Source organism: Salvelinus fontinalis, chromosome 28 (assembly GCF_029448725.1).
Source record: "Salvelinus fontinalis isolate EN_2023a chromosome 28, ASM2944872v1, whole genome shotgun sequence".
In the NCBI taxonomy this organism is placed as follows: Eukaryota; Metazoa; Chordata; class Actinopteri; order Salmoniformes; family Salmonidae; genus Salvelinus; species Salvelinus fontinalis.
This window is the reverse complement of record NC_074692.1, coordinates 33,764,704-33,782,356: the sequence shown is the minus strand read 5'-3', so window position 1 is coordinate 33,782,356 and position 17,653 is coordinate 33,764,704. Positions and strand designations below refer to the sequence as shown.

Below are 17,653 nucleotides of genomic sequence, written 5' to 3'. Positions count from 1 at the left end.
CCTGCAGCAGGTCAATAATTCTGTACGTCGATCAAAGATGCTGCAGCACAGTAAATTGAAATGAAATCAATTGAAATTAAATTATATAGTTACTCCTGTTTGTGAATAAATAAATAAAAACATTCAATATACTACACGAGAGGATCATTCATCCACAGAGCACCAATAGTTTTCTTTACAAATATAAGTGTAGGGCAAATGGCTTTCATCTGATCACTGGGGTGAATAGTAATTCTCTCTCGCGCCTTTTTCTCTCTTTCGCAGGCTCTCTCATTCTCTCTCTCTCTCTCTGTCTCTTTCTCTCTCTCTCTCTCTCTCTCTCTCTCTCTCTCTCTCTCTCTCTCTCTCTCTCTCTCTCTCTCTCTCTTTCTCTCGTTCTCTTTCTCTCGCTCTCTCTCTCTCTCGTTGCTGCTGGACATGACTAATAGTCAGCCTGTTTGAATGGAGCACATCTATTTTGTCCTCCAATATTTCACAAAGAAAATAAGGCTTTTATCCATCTTCTCAATTCTTCAAATATATTCTGGAGTTTCATTCAAGAGCTATAGGCTGTACGCATGAATCTATTCAGCCAGCACATACGAATATGATTAGGCAGGCAGGCAATTTATGACTTCATTAAATATAATCATTGTAAAGAGTAGGGTAAATGATATGTCACGTAGGTTTGTGTATGGTGCAACTGGTGTGTATTCAGTGATGTGAAATGTTCTAAACATTACAGATAGAAATAGAATAGGAAATCATGTCAGATCTATCTGACAGTCATATCTGTTCTACATTATCCATTTCTCTCTGAACGCTCAGTAACATTTCATCTTCCTGAACAGAACCCTTGTATAATGGCTGGGAATTATCCCAACTCAAGATTTCTTAGTTTGAATTTAAGTGAGATTCAGCATCTATCAAATGATCGCTGTTATGTCTAGCTTAGAGTCCTGCTATGTACTGTAGGTGGAAGGCTGCTGGGTCGGTGTCCTACTGCGATTGCTCTCGTTGCTTAGGGATTAATGCTACAGCAGCTATATACACAGGTTCTAGACATAGTAATCATTGTTAGACTCTGTTCATCATAATTGCCTCTCGATTCCCCTTGTTCCCTCCATAGAGTCAGTAGAGAGAGGAAAGGTTTTTAGTTGTTTGAGGTTTTCTACACTGATGGATACTTTGCTACCGGCTTTATTGGCTTTTTGTGAGCAGGGATCTCATGAAAGTAACCAATCACTCAACAATATGTAAAAAAACAAAACATGCAGTAAATGCCTGTATCTAGTAGAATAACACTGATTTTATTGGATTATAGAGCTATGTGCACTATTACCTAGTCTAGAACGCAAGACAGGCTGTCGTTGGCCAGTCAAGACAGGCTGTCGTTTGCCAGTCAAGACAGGCTGTCGTTGGCCAGTCAAGACAGGCTGGTGTTTGCCAGTCAAGACAGGCTGATGTTTGCCAGTCAAGACAGGCTGGTGTTTGCCAGTCAAGACAGGCTGTCGTTGGCCAGTCAAGACAGGCTGGTGTTTGCCAGTCAAGACAGGCTGGTGTTTGCCAGTCAAGACAGGCTGATGTTTGCCAGTCAAGACTGGCTGTCGTTGGCCAGTCAAGACAGGCTGTCGTTGGCCAGTCAAGACAGGCTGTCGTTGGCCAGTCAAGACAGGCTGTCGTTTGCCAGTCAAGACAGGCTGTCGTTGGCCAGTCAAGACAGGCAGTCATTTGCCAGTCAAGACAGGCTGTCGTTTGCCAGTCAAGACAGGCCGTCGTTTGCCAGTCAAGACAGGCTGATGTTTGTCAGTCAAGACAGGCTGATGTTTGTCAGTCAAGACAGGCCGTCGTTTGCCAGTCAAGACAGGCCGTCGTTTGCCAGTCAAGACAGGCTGATGTTTGTCAGTCAAGACAGGCTGATGTTTGTCAGTCAAGACAGGCCGTCGTTGGCCAGTCAAGACAGGCTGTCGTTTGCCAGTCAAGACAGGCTGTCGTTTGCCAGTCAAGACAGGCTGTCGTTGGCCAGTCAAGACAGGCTGTCGTTTGCCAGTCAAGACAGGCTGTCGTTTGTCAGTCAAGACAGGCTGTCGTTGGCCAGTCAAGACAGGCTGTCGTTGGCCAGTCAAGACAGGCTGTCGTTTGCCAGTCAAGACAGGCTGTCGTTGGCCAGTCAAGACAGGCTGTCGTTGGCCAATCAAGACAGGCTGTCGTGTGTCAGTCAAGACAGGCCGTCGTTGGCCAGTCAAGACAGGACCACACGCCACTCTATCTACCCACACATTGATTCCCACAGCCCCAACACCTGGGAGGATCTGTCAATATGTGAATCCTAAATGGCATCCTATCCTATTCCCTATTAAAGTACACGACTTTTGACCAAAGCTCTATGAGAGAGAGAGAGAGAGAGAGAGAGAGAGAGGAGAGAGAGAGAGAGAGAGAGAGAGAGAGAGAGAGAGAGAGAGAGAGAGAGAGAGAGAGAGAGAGAGAGAGAGAGAGAGAGAGAGAGAGAGAGAGAGAGAGAGAGAGAGAGAGAGAGAGAGAGAGAGAGAGAGAGAGAGAGAGAGAGAGAGAGAGAGAGAGAGAGAGAGAGAGAGAGAGAGAGAGAGAGAGAGAGAGAGAGAGAGAGAGAGAGGTAGAGAGAGAGAGTGTACCACTGGTATGGATCTTAGCATCATTACCTATTAACAGCAGTGTTTGATTTTAACATGTTTCATTTTTGTGAGGTCCCCACAGTATTTATTTGTAATGGCTTAGTAACATTTCCATTCAATTATTAATTAAATAATTTCAGGGATTAAGTTGAGTGCTCACAGTCTGTTGAAAGAGCATGCATGACCAAATGCTATATTGGCATGTTGAACCAAGGTGGCGAAAGCATTGCTTTAGAATTATCACCACCTGTGAAAGACACACACACACACACACACACACACACACACACACACACACACACACACACACACACACACACACACACGCCTCACCAGTTACATACATATAACATTTTATTTGCCACATGCTTCGTAAACAATTGTAGAATAATAGTGAAATGCTTACATTTACAACAATGCAGAGTTAAGGATTAACATATGTATTTTAAATAACAGAAATAGTGACACGAGGAATTTATACACAGTGAATAACGAATAAAAAAAGTTTTAAAAAATGTACATGGCTATATACAGGGAGTACCAGTACCGAGTCGATGTGCAGGGGTATGAGGTAATAACCTGGCTATATACAGGGAGAACCAGTACCGAATCGATGTGCAGGGGTATGAGGTAATAACCTGGCTATATACAGGGAGAACCAGTACTGAGTCGATGTGCAGGGGTATGAGGTAATAACCTGGCTATATACAGGGAGAACCAGTACCGAATCGATGTGCAGGGGTATGAGGTAATAACCTGGCTATATACAGGGAGAACCAGTACTGAGTCGATGTGCAGGGGTATGAGGTAATAACCTGGCTGTATACAGGGAGAACCAGTACCGAGTCGATGTGCAGGGGTATGAGGTAATAACCTGGCTATATACAGGGAGAACCAGTACCGAATCGATGTGCAGGGGTATGAGGTAATAACCTGGCTATATACAGGGAGAACCAGTACTGAGTCGATGTGCAGGGGTATGAGGTAATAACCTGGCTGTATACAGGGAGAACCAGTACCGAGTCGATGTGCAGGGGTATGAGGTAATAACCTGGCTATATACAGGGAGAACCAGTACCGAATCGATGTGCAGGGGTATGAGGTAATAACCTGGCTATATACAGGGAGAACCAGTACTGAGTCGATGTGCAGGGGTATGAGGTAATAACCTGGCTATATACAGGGAGAACCAGTACCGAATCGATGTGCAGGGGTATGAGGTAATAACCTGGCTGTATACAGGGAGAACCAGTACCGAGTCGATGTGCAGGGGTATGAGGTAATAACATGGCTGTATACAGGGAGAACCAGTACCGAGTCGATGTGCAGGGGTATGAGGTAATAACATGGCTGTATACAGGGGGAACCAGTACCGAATCGATGTGCAGGGGTATGAGGTAATAACATGGCTGTATACAGGGAGAACCAGTACCGAATCGATGTGCAGGGGTATGAGGTAATAACATGGCTGTATACAGGGAGAACCAGTACCGAGTCGATGTCCAGGGGTATGAGGTAATAACCTGGCTATATACAGGGAGTACCAGTACCGAATCGATGTGCAGGGGTACAAGGTAAGTGAGGTAGCTATGTACTGTACATACAGTGTCTTCAGAAAGTAGTCATACACTTTGAATTATTCCACATTTTGTTGTGTTACAGCCTGAATTCAAAAGAGATTAAATCAACAACAAAAATGTATCATCCATCTACACACAATGATGCAAAATGGATTAAATACATGTTTTGTATCATCCATTTACAAACAAGACCCCAGAAGGACAAAGTGAAAACATGTTTTTTTAATTTTTGCAAATGTATTGAAAATGATATACAGAAATATTGAATTTACATAAGTATTCACACCTCTGAGTCAGTACTTTGTAGAAGTACTATTGGCAGCGATTACAGCTGTTTATGGGAAGTCTCTAAGAGCTTTCCACACCTGGATTGTGCAACATTTGCCCATTATTATTTTCAAAATTCTTCAACATCTGTCAAATTTGTTGTTGATCATTAATAGACAGACATTTTCAGGTTTTGCCATAGATTTTCAAGTAGATTTACGTAAGTCAAAACTGTAAATTGGCCACTCCGGAACATTCTGTCATGCAGAGCGGAACAGGTGAACCCAAGAGCAAACTCAGACGAGGAGACTGGGATGAAGTAACCAAGGTATTTATTTAAAAACGGTGGGAAGATTGAGTGCAGGCCAGGGGAAGCTCGGGTGGGTTGGTGGAAACTAGGTGCAGAGGCTGAGGCTGGAGTGAGAGGTGTGGGGACAGGGTAAGCAGGTCCGGAGGGGAAACCAAGGAAGCGTAGAGTGGGGAATCCAGGACAGTGTAGCGGGACTGACAAGAAGTCGGACTGGAGACAAGGACCAGAGTCAGAGCGGGCAGAACTGTAAGTGGAGAGAAAAACAGCGTCAGGCAAGGGAAAACAGGCACAACAGGAACAAACAGCTAGAAACATGGACTGACTGAGCAGAGATTACGATCTGGCAGTGTGGAAGTGGCAGGACTGAGTATTTGTAGAGGTCTTGATTATGGAAAAGGTTGCAGCTGGTGGGAATCTGCTCTGACTCCAGCACACCTGTCTCTGCCCACACAATCACACGCGCGCACACACACACACACACACACACACACACACACATACACACACACACACACACAGAGGGAGAGGGAGAGAGCACTGGGGGAGTGGCGGCAGATCAAGGAGACACCAGATGAGCACTAGAGGGTGTTGCAGGAGCAGATGTGACGCATTCCCTGCCTTCTTGGTAAGCAACTCCAGTGTAGATTCAACCTTGTGTTTTAGGTTTTGTTCTACTGAAAGGTCAATTTATCTCCCAGTGTCTGGTGGAAAGCAAACTGAACCAGGTATTCCTTTAGGATTTTGCCTGTGCTTAGCTCCATTCTGTTTGTTTCTTATCCTGAAAAATACCCCAGTCCTTAATGATTACAAGCATACCCAAAACATGACGCAGCCACCACTATGCTTGAAAATATGGAAAGTGTTACTAAGCAATGGATTTTATTGGAACATTATTGGATTTATTGGATTTTCCAGGAACATTACGCATTGTATTCAGGACAAGTTAATTGCTTTGCCATTTTTTGGCAGTATTACTTTATTTCCTTGTTGCAAACAGGATGCGTGTTTGGGAATATTTTTTTTCTGTACAGGCTATCTTCTTTTCACTCTGTCAATTAGGTTAGTATTGTGGAGTAACTACAATGTTGTTTTCTCCTATCACAGCCATTAAACTCTGTATCAGGTATGAAGGTAAGACCCAGATGCAGACAACGTCGAATAAACTATGGTTTAATAATCCAACAGGGGCAGGCAATGGACAGGTCAAGGCAGGCAGGGGTAAGTAATCCAGAGGTGGGGCAACGGTACTGAATGGCAGGCGGGCTCAGGGTCAGGATAGGCAGAGTGGTCAGGCAGGTGGGCTCACATTCAGGACAGGGTCAAAACCAGGAGCGCGAAAAAAAGCGAGACTGGGAAAAGCAGGAGCTGAGGCAAAAACACTGGTTGACTTGACAAACAAGACGAACTGGCAACAGACAAACAGAGGACACAGGTATAAGTACCCAGGGGAAGATTGGCGAAACCTGGAGGGGGTTGGAGACAAGCACAAAGACAGGTGAAACAGATCAGGGCGTGACACTCTGTAACTGTTTTAAAGTCATCAATGACCTCATGGTGAAATCCCTGAGCGGTTTCCTTCCTCTCCGGCAACTGAGTATTTTTTAGTGACTGGGTGTATTAATACACCATCCAAAGTGTAATTAATAACTTCACTATTCTCAAAAGGACTTTTAATGTATGCTTCTTTTTTATTTTAACCCATCTTCCAATAGGTGCCCTTCTTTGTGAGGCATGGAAAAACCTCTCAGGTCTTTGTGGTTGAATCACTAAAATGGCGCCGGAGGAGATGGGCGCCGTTTTACGGTCTCCTAAACAATTGTGCTACTATGTGTTTTTTTTGCGATATTTGTAAATTAGTTTGTACATAATGTTTCTGCAACCGTATCTTACGGAAGAAAATAACTTCTGGATATCAGGACAGTGATCACTCAACTAGGATTAGACGAAGATTTCTTCAACAACAACAACAACAAGCAGGACTTACACAATATTCTCCAAACACCCCACAGGGCAGAGATCCCAATTATTCACAAAAGGAAGCGACGCAGAGGAAGAAGAGCCGGATGCCTCATCCGGACCAGCTGAAGACAACTAGGAAAGCTGCCGTTACGTCAATATTACTCGCCAACGTGCAATCATTGGACAATAAACTAGACGAGATAAGATCACGAATATCCTACCAACGGGACATCAAAAACTGTAATATCCTATGCTTCACGGAATTGTGGCTGAATGACGACATGGATATTCAGCTAGCGGGGTACACGCTGCACCGGCAGGATAGAACAGCACACTCCGGTAAGACGAGGGGGGGTGGTCTATGCATATTTGTAAACAACAGCTGGTACACGAAATCTAAGGGAGTCTCTAGATTTTGCTTGCCTGAAGTAGAGTAAATTGGGATAAACTGCAGGCCACACTACTTGCCTAGAGAGTTCTCAGCTATACTTTTCGTGGCTATTTATTTACCACCACAGACAGATGCTGGCACTAAGAACGCACTCAGTCAGCTGTATAAGGAAATAAGCAAACAGGAAACCACTCACCCAGAGGCGGCGCTCCTAGTGGCCGGAGACTTTAATGCAGGGAAACTTAAATCAGTTCTACCAAATCTCTATCAACATGTTACCTACGGGACTGCTTTGCTATCACAGACTGGAACATGTTCCTGGATTCTTCCGATGACATTGAGGAGTACACCACATCAGTCACTGGCTTTATCAATAAGTGCATTGAGGACGTCGTCCCCACAGTGACTGTACGTACATACCCCAACCCGAAGCCATGGATTACAGGCAACATTCGCACTGAGCTAAAGGGTAGAGCTGCCGCTTTCAAGGTGCGAGACTCTAACCCGAAAGCTTACAAGAAATCCCGCTATACCCTGCGACGAACCATCAAACAGGCGAAGCGTGAAAACAGGGCTAAGATTGAATCATACTACACCGGCTCCGACGCTCGTCAGATGTGGCAGGGCTTGCAAACTATTACAGACTACAAAGGGAAGCACAGCCGCGAGCTTCCCAGTGACACAAGCCTACCAGATGAGCTAAATCACTTCTATGCTCGCTTCGAGGCAAATAACACTGAGACATGCATGAGAGCATCAGCTGTTCCGGACAACTGTGTGATCACGCTCTCCGTAGCCGACGTGAGTAGGACCTTTAAACAGGTCAACATACACAAGGCTGCGGGGCCAGACGGATTACCAGGACGTTTGCTCCGGGCATGTGCTGACCAACTGGCAGGTGTCTTCACATTTTCAACATGTCCCTGATTGAGTCTGTAGTCCCTGTGCCCAAGAACACAAAGGCAACCTGCCTAAATGACTACAGACCCGTAGCACTCACGTCCGTAGCCATGAAGTGCTTTGAAAGGCTGGTAATGGCTCACATCAACACCATTATCCCAGAAACCCTAGACCCACTCCAATTTGCATACCGCCCAAACAGATCCACAGATGATGCAATCTCTATTTCACTCCACACTGCCCTTACCCACCTGGACAAAAGGAACTCCTATGTGAGAATGCTGTTCATTGACTACAGCTCAGCGTTCAACACCATAGTACCCTCAAAGCTCATCACTAAGCTAAGGAACCTGGGACTAAACACCTCCCTTTGCAACTGGATCCTGGACTTCCTGACAGGCCGCCCCCAGGTGGTGAGGGTAGGAAACAATACGTCTGCCACGCTAATCCTCAACACTGGAGCTCCCCCGGGGTGCGTGCTCAGTCCCCTCCTGTACTCCCTGTTCATCCACGACTGCATGGCCGGGCATGACTCCAACACCATCATTAAGTTTGCTGACGACACAACAGTGGTAGGCCTGATCACCGACAACAACGAGACAGCCTATAGGGAGGAGGTCAGAGACCTGGCCGGGTGGTGCTAGAATAACAACCTATCCCTCAACGTAACTGTTACGTTCCCCAGTTTCTGTGTTCTGTTTTGTATTTTAGAGTGTGTGTTTCAGGAGATGGCTTCCTGAAGTACTCCCCAACCAGCTGATTGGTCAACCCCAGGCTAATTGGTGATTGGAGCTTACCCCGCCCCCTCGTCAAGAAGCAGCTGACTCTAATCACCATTGCCACCTGAAGATAAAAGCCAGTGTTCTGCCAAAGAGAGAAAAAATTGAGAGGGGAGAGAGAGGAGATGAGATTTGGAGTAGAGATTTGGAGATTGAGAGAGAAAAATTAGATTGTGATATAGTGTGGGTTGTGTATCAGAAAGTGTGGTATGTACTGTTGTTGTTGGTAGCAGTTTTTCTATGTCCTGTGTTTGAGTGTTTGTGAAATCATTAATAATTACTCTGTTTCATGTGTTCCCAGGGGGGAAGGAGAAGGCACTTTGGGAGTGCTTAGGCAAGAGGCCCGCGGGCATACATATACCCGTAGCATATTTACTGTCTAGGCACACTAGGTAAGACCTGGGCGGACCACCCCCTGTATTTTGGTTAGGGCACCAGACGGTGCTAAGTTAGGTAAGTTAAGTGGGTAGGCAGGTTAGATAGGAGAGGGGGAACTTTGATATTTACTTTCTTTGCTTTGGTTCCGTCCAGCCCCTTTTCCCCATATTACCGTGTAAGAAAATAAATCCAAGTAAACGGTAAAATCTGCTGTTGTGTCATCCTTGCTCGCACCTACAGTCCATACCTCTTGCACTTCAGAGAGTTGAGTTGTAGCAGGGAGTTGCGTTCCCTCTTCTCAGAGGCGTGCGTAACAGTAACCAAGACTAAGGAGATGATTGTAGACTACAGGAAAAGGAGCAACGAGCACGTCCCCATTCTCATCGACGGGGCTGTAGTGGAGCATGTTGAGAGCTTCAAATTCCTTGGTGTCCACATCAACAACAAACTAGATTGGTCCAAACACACCAAGACAGTCGTGAAGAGGGCACGACAAAGCCTATTCCCCCTCAGGAAACTAAAACGGTTTGGCATGGGTCCTGAGATCATCAAAAGGTTCTACAGCTGCAACATCGAGAGCATCCTGACCGGTTGTATCACTGTCTGGTACGGCAATTGCTCATCCTCCGACCGCAAGGCAATTCAGAGGGTAGTGTGTACGGCCCAGTACATCCCTGTGGCAAAGCTGCCTGCCATCCAGGACCTCTACACCAGACGGTGTCAGAGGAAGGCCCAAAAATTTGTCAAAGACCCCAGCCACCCCGGTCATAGACTGTTCTCTCTACTATCGCATGGCAAGCTGTACCGGAGTGCCAAGGCTAGGAAAAAAAGGCTTCTCAACAGTTTTTACCCCCAAGCCATAAGACTCCTGAACAGGTAACCAAATGGTTACCCGGACTATTTGCATTGTGTTCCCCCCCCAACCCCTCTTTTACCCTGCAGCTAATCTCTGTTTATCTTATATGCATAGTCACTTTAACTATACATTCATGTACATACTACCTCAATTGGCCCGACCAACCAGTGTTCCCGCACATTGGCTAACCGGGCTATCTGCATTGTGTCCCACCACCCGCCAACCGCTCTTTTTACGCTTCTGCTACTCTCTGTTCATCATATATGCATAGTCACTTTAACCATACCTACATGTACATACTACCTCAATAAGCCTGACTAACAGGTGTCTGTATATAGCCTTGCTACTCTTTTTTCAAATGTCTTTTTACTGTTGTTTTATTTCATTACCTACCTATACACACACACACACACACACACACACACACACACACACACACACACACACAACTTTTTTTTTAAATGTTTTTTTGTTGTTCTTTTTCCCCCGCACCATTGGTTAGAGCCTGTAAGTAAGCATTTCACTGTAAGGTCTACACCTGTTGTATTCGGCGCACGTGACAAATAAACTTTGATTTGATTTTAATCTGTGTTTGAAATGCACTGCTCAACTGAGGGACCTTACAGATAATTGCATGTGTGGGGTACAGAGATGAGGTAGAAGTTTATAAATAAATAATGTTAAACACCATTATTGCACACAGAGTGAGTCCATGCAACTTATTATCTGACTAGTTAAGCCCATTATGATATATTCACATGACACTACAACATTCTATAGCAGCCATGTTGGAGCCCCATTAACATGACACTACAACATTCTATAGCAGCCATGTTGGAGCCTCATTAACATGACACACAACATTCTATAGCAGCCATGTTGGAGCCCCATTAACATGACACTACAACATTCTATAGCAGCCATGTTGGAGCCTCATTAACATGACACTACAACATTCTATAACAGCCATGTTGGAGCTCATTAACATGACACTACAACATTCTATAACAGCCATGTTGGAGCCCCATTAACATGACACTAAAACATTCTATAACAGCCATGTTGGAGCCCCATTAACATGACACTACCACGTTCTATAGCAGCCATGTTGGAGCCCCATTAACATGACACTACAACATTCTATAGCAGCCATGTTGGAGTCCCATTAACATGACACTACAACATTCTATAACAGCCATGTTGGAGCCCCATTAACATGACACTACAACATTCTATAACAGCCATGTTGGAGCCCCATTAACATGACACTACAACATTCTATAACAGCCATGTTGGAGCCCCATTAACATTACACTACAACATTCTATAACAGCCATGTTTGAGCCTCATTAACATGACACTACAACATTCTACAACAGCCATGTTGGAGCCCCATTAACATGACACTACAACATTCTATAACAGCCATGTTGGAGCCCCATTAACATGACACTACAACATTCTATAACAGCCATGTTGGAGCCCCATTAACATTACACTACAACATTCTATAACAGCCATGTTTGAGCCTCATTAACATGACACTACAACATTCTACAACAGCCATGTTGGAGTCCCATTAACATGACACTACAACATTCTATAACAGCCATGTTGGAGCCCCATTAACATGACACTACAACATTCTATAACAGCCATGTTGGAGCCCCATTAACATGACACTACGACATTCTATAACAGCCATGTTGGAGCTCATTAACATGACACTACAACATTCTATAACAGCCATGTTGGAGCCCCATTAACATGACACTACAACATTCTATAGCAGCCATGTTGGAGCCTCATTAACATGACACTACAACATTCTATAGCAGGCATGTTTGGGCCCCATTAACATGACACTACAACATTCTATAACAGCCATGTTGGAGCCCCATTAACATGACACTAAAACATTCTATAACAGCCATGTTGGAGCCCCATTAACATGACACTACAACATTCTATAACAGCCATGTTGGAGCCCCATTAACATGACACTAAAACATTCTATAACAGCCATGTTGGAGCCCCATTAACATGACACTACAACATTCTATAACAGCCATGTTGGAGCCCCATTAACATGACACTAAAACATTCTATAACAGCCATGTTGGAGCCTCATTAACATGACACACAACATTCTAGAGCAGCCATGTTGGAGCCCCATTAACATGACACTACAACATTCTATAGCAGCCATGTTGGAGCCCCATTAACATGACACTACAACATTCTATAACAGCCATGTTGGAGCCCCATTAACATGACACTACAACATTCTATAGCAGCCATGTTGGAGCCCCATTAACATGACACTACAACATTCTATAGCAGCCATGTTGGAGCCCCATTAACATGACACTACAACATTCTATAACAGCCATGTTGGAGCCTCATTAACATGACACTACAACATTCTATAGCAGCCATGTTGGAGCCCCATTAACATGACACTACAACATTCTATAACAGCCATGTTGGAGCCCCATTAACATTACACTACAACATTCTATAACAGCCATGTTTGAGCCTCATTAACATGACACTACAACATTCTATAACAGCCATGTTGGAGCCCCATTAACATGACACCACAACATTCTATAACAGCCATGTTGGAGCCCCATTAACATGACACTACAACATTCTATAGCAGCCATGTTGGAGTCCCATTAACATGACACTACAATATTCTATAGCAGCCATGTTGGAGCTCATTAACATGACACTACAACATTCTACAACAGCCATGTTGGAGCCCCATTAACATGACACTACAACATTCTATAGCAGCCATGTTGGAGCCCCATTAACATGACACTACAACATTCTATAGCAGCCATGTTGGAGCCCCATTAACATGACACTACAACATTCTATAGCAGCCATGTTGGAGTCCCATTAACATGACACTACAATATTCTATAGCAGCCATGTTGGAGTCCCATTAACATGACACTACAATATTCTATAGCAGCCATGTTGGAGCCTCATTAACATGACACTACAACATTCTATAGCAGCCATGTTGGAGCCCCATTAACATGACACTACAACATTCTATAGCAGCCATGTTGGAGCCCCATTAACATGACACTACAACATTCTATAGCAGCCATGTTGGAGTCCCATTAACATGACACTACAATATTCTATAGCAGCCATGTTGGAGCCTCATTAACATGACACTACAATATTCTATCGCAGCCATGATGTAAATAATGCTATGATACTGAATGTCTAGAATTAGAACAGTATTAAACATTCTGAAAGTTTGTCCAACTAAATGCATAGCTCTGGTGGTTATGCACAGAGCCATACCAGTACCTCAGTATATACAGGAAGTAGGGGTAAAGTGACTAGGAAACAAGATAGTTAATAGACAGTAGCAGCAGCAGCGTATGTGGTGACTATGAAAGCGTGTGGGCGTAGGTAGCGTTTCTGTGTATGTGTGTGTTTTGGGGAGTCAGTGTAAATATGTGTGAGTGTCTGTGTAGTCAGTGACCATGCTCTTCTATCGGTTAAATGTTGTGTGATGATTGACCTTGATAACTGGTCCAGGGTCAAGCCTGGAGGTTATAATCCCTTGTGGCAGAACAGACCCATTAAAACACAATGTCTTTGTACCAAATCGCACCCTATTCCCTATATAGTGCCTTACTTTTGACTATGGCCCAAAGGGATTAGAGTGACATTTGACAGTATGTTTTAGTGGGTATGTTCAGCCTCAGGGGATTATAACCTTGGACATACTGTAGACACTCACCATAAATCATAATTAAACCTAATGTATTGAAATTATTCAGCTTTAATTCTGTTTTGACGCCAGACTAATGTTAGGAATTCAATTTCTGATTGAGTTTTGGATGTTAAAGTTGCGGTAGTTCTGTACAGTGTATGTGCTATGAATGAGTCTATGAATCGATGTGAAATGCAGTTGATTTACAAATACTACGGATGCCTCCGTACTATACTGGAAGCTATTATCTAACTAAGTTGTCTATACTCTTTCCTCTATAGCATGACTGTAATTTGACGCCAAAGTGCCCTCAGAGTAAGAAGCCCTGACTGCTGCACACAGCGGCTTTGAAGTACAAATGGTAATTGTTCCTCCTTTTACACAGAACAAAACAAGCCTTTGAGAGACAAGAAGAAGTGTCTATCTGTCTTTAGCTTTCCCTCTCTCTTCTCTTTCTTTGTTTGCCCCAGAGCATCTTAAGTATGAAAATGGATGTGGATCTTGGATTTCCGCAGTTCAGTCTCTAAAGCCAAGGGTACTGCTGCGAACAACTGAATATGTTTAGATGTCCATCAGCGTGTTGAGGTTCAAGCTTAGTTGGTGATATGTTTCTTCTTTAACAACCATGCTTGTGCTACAATGGACCAGCGTCGCTGTTTGCCTGCCTCGTACTGTCTTCACACAGCAAGACATGAAATCAACCAGTCCATTTCTTCTCTTTATTGCACTCGTTTTCTCTCTGGGTGAATGTGGGCAAACACAACAAGGCAACTCGGCCCACATGTGTCTCTGTCTCTAGATATGGAGACGGAGAACAAGCTTTTTTTCAAGCAGAGACACATCAATCAAGTTCAAATAGTTGTTTTTTATTAAAAAATCTTGATTGTTATTTTCACAGTGATCAAAAGACTATCATAATGTGTTGTATTGATCCTCAAAACTTATGACATAGTAGAAAAGGTAGTTTGCTTTATAAGTTGTTTGCCTTTGAGAGTATCCCATTCCCTCTCTCTAGGACTACTCCACAGAATCCTCCAGATAGATAGGTTATTTCCCAATTTGGTCTCCAGAAAGGTATTAGAGAAATCATACAGCTAGTTCCTTATCAAGGGCTTCATTCTGTGCTGTAAATTCTCAGATGATCTAATCTACTCTGTGGTCATGAATTCTGATGAACAGGGAGACACTGCCTTTAAGAACACATCTACTGTAGGCCTACTGTCAAAGCAAGTTCAAATGTGACTGACCGCCTCGATTCGGTCTAATGTAGAAATATTTGAAATTGTGTTTTTACAGGAGTCAATCCCAAAGTATTTATTTACAACCCCAGAGTATACAGGACTCAATCTCAAAGTATTTATTTACAACCCCAGAGTATACAGGACTCAATCTCAAAGTATTTATTTACAACCCCAGAGTATACAGGACTCATTCTCAAAGTATTTATTTACAACCCCAGAGTATACAGGACTCATTCTCAAAGTATTTATTTACAACCCCAGAGTATACAGGACTCAATCTCAAAGTATTTATTTACAACCCCAGAGTATACAGGACTCAATCTCAAAGTATTTATTTACAACCCCAGAGTATACAGGACTCATTCTCAAAGTATTTATTTACAACCCCAGAGTATACAGGACTCAATCTCAAAGTATTTATTTACAACCCCAGAGTATACAGAACTCAATCTCAAAGTATGTATTTACAACCCCAGAGTATACAGGACTCAATCTCAAAGTATTTATTTACAACCCCAGAGTATACAGGACTCAATCTCAAAGTATTTATTTACAACCCCAGAGTATACAGGACTCAATCTCAAAGTATTTATTTACAACCCCAGAGTATACAGGACTCAATCTCAAAGTATTTATTTACAACCCCAGAGTATACAGGGATTACCTCTTTCAAGAATAATCTGTTTTTGTTACTTACCCTGCTGGATTTAAAACTGCATTCAGGGCGATGTTTGTGTTCACTTGCTACGTTGGCCATGGTACAAGTTGTTGACTTCAGGAACATGTTGAATAAGGTGTGGTTTGATCTGTAACAGACAGTAGAAAGGTCATTTGAAAGAGACCGACAAATACAGAGATAAATGATAGCGTCACTTTAGTTAAACTTGTGTTATATTCCTGTAAATACATGGTTTCTGTAAGTAAACACATTCCAAAATGTTTGGTAATTATCACCTGATGGAGGACAATGGTGTAAAACCATGTAATAAAGCTCCACTCTGGGATATGAAAAACAATGAAAGTAGGTCCCCGCCACTTGTTTTGGAATACAAATGAGGGATGGGGTTAGGCAGAAGAAAACCCTCTCAAATTACCATTGAACACCTTTCCAAATCCCGGACTGTAGCTTTAATTAATAGTAGTAATTCATGTGTTCTCCCCTCGTCTTGTATTGCTCGTTGGCATGTATGATAGCCATGTCCACGTATTTCTTCTCCTCCTGGCTCAGTGTGTTGTACTGGGGTTGACCTGTTGTGGTGATTATCAGGGTCGCTACAGTGAGCAGCAGAACAGTTAGAAAATGCTCCATCTTCCTCTTGTTGCTCTCACACAGTAGGACTGAATGGGACTCTACTCTGGGACATAAAGTATACCTTAGTTTGTTCCCAAACAACACTCCCTTTAAAGTGGTCAAAAACGGTCAAAAGTAGGGCACTATATAGGGAATAGGGAGATATTTGAGACACTGACCTTGTCTCTCCAGCTGTGTAACACATTAAACCAGAGATTTTATCAGTCATCATTACATATTAAAAAGGGGGAAATGTCAAGGGCAACTTGTTTGTTTATTTTGACAGGTAGCCTATTTTGTATGTGTTGTGTTTAAGACAAAGTCCACTTGATAAGAGACGGCCAAAGGTAGAACCCTACACTCTTAGAAAATAAGTGCTATCTAGAACCTAAAAGGGTTCTTTGGCTGTCCCCATATGAGAACCCTTTAAAGAACCCGTTTTGGTTGCATGTAAAACCCTGGAACCAAAAAGTATTCTACCTGGAACCAGAAAGGGTTATCCTATGTTAAAGAAGGCTCTTGGGAACATGTTATTCTAAGTGTGTACAGTAGGGCAATAATTATGCATGTTGATAAAATCCTGGTTCTCATGTGAATTTAAGCAACAACTCTTCTAAATCATGTGAACGGTACTGTTTAATTGTCATGGAGAGTATTGTGTTGGTGTTTATGCTTTCACAATAATTAAGCTGTCAGGTTTGACTAAGGGATTGTCTCTGGTCTGGTGAGCACTAATACTGTCAGATGTACTCAAGTCAAATTATACTAAACATCAGGGCCAATTCCATATTATTTATTCAAATGAACTTGGAATGAAACAGATTAACCAATAATAGCTACAGTAGCTGGGTTTCCATCCAATTGGAGACTTTTCATGTGAACATTCAAAAATCTGCATAAAGAGAAATATGTGAATTTTCCCACAAGTGCTGGTTGGTTTCCACCAAAAGGACTTGCTGATTTAAAAAAAAATCAGTGCATGAGGAGGTAGTGCATGCAAAATGTACTTTTTCGCTGAAATGTTTATGTACCGAATAAAAATCTCAAATTCAATGTGTTTCCATATTAACTCTACCAATAAATAGCTAATGTGTCTACTCTGGTCTTTGCACAGGCTCTTCAGCCAGATACAGCAGGTAGGCTGTGTGGGTATGGTAGTCTACATGTATTTTTTATTTCATCTTTATTTAACTACACAAGTCAGTTAAGACCAAATTCTTATTTACAATGACAGCCTACACCGGCCAACACTGGGCCAATTGTGCACCGCCCTATGGAACTCCCAATCACGGCCGGTTATGAAACAGCCTGGATTTGAACCAG

General features: G+C 43.1%; 1 long non-coding RNA gene across 1 annotated transcript; it reads right to left on the bottom strand.

The window, feature by feature from the left end:
- Nucleotides 1-4,460: 4,460 nt before the first annotated feature.
- On the bottom strand, nucleotides 4,461-16,398 carry LOC129825839 (uncharacterized). Its single transcript, XR_008754952.1, has 3 exons — nucleotides 16,134-16,398; nucleotides 15,737-15,845; nucleotides 4,461-5,031 (listed from the first exon to the last, which is right to left on the bottom strand). It is a non-coding gene; the product is annotated as an uncharacterized LOC129825839 (long non-coding RNA).
- Between the last annotated feature and the right edge of the window lie 1,255 nt (nucleotides 16,399-17,653).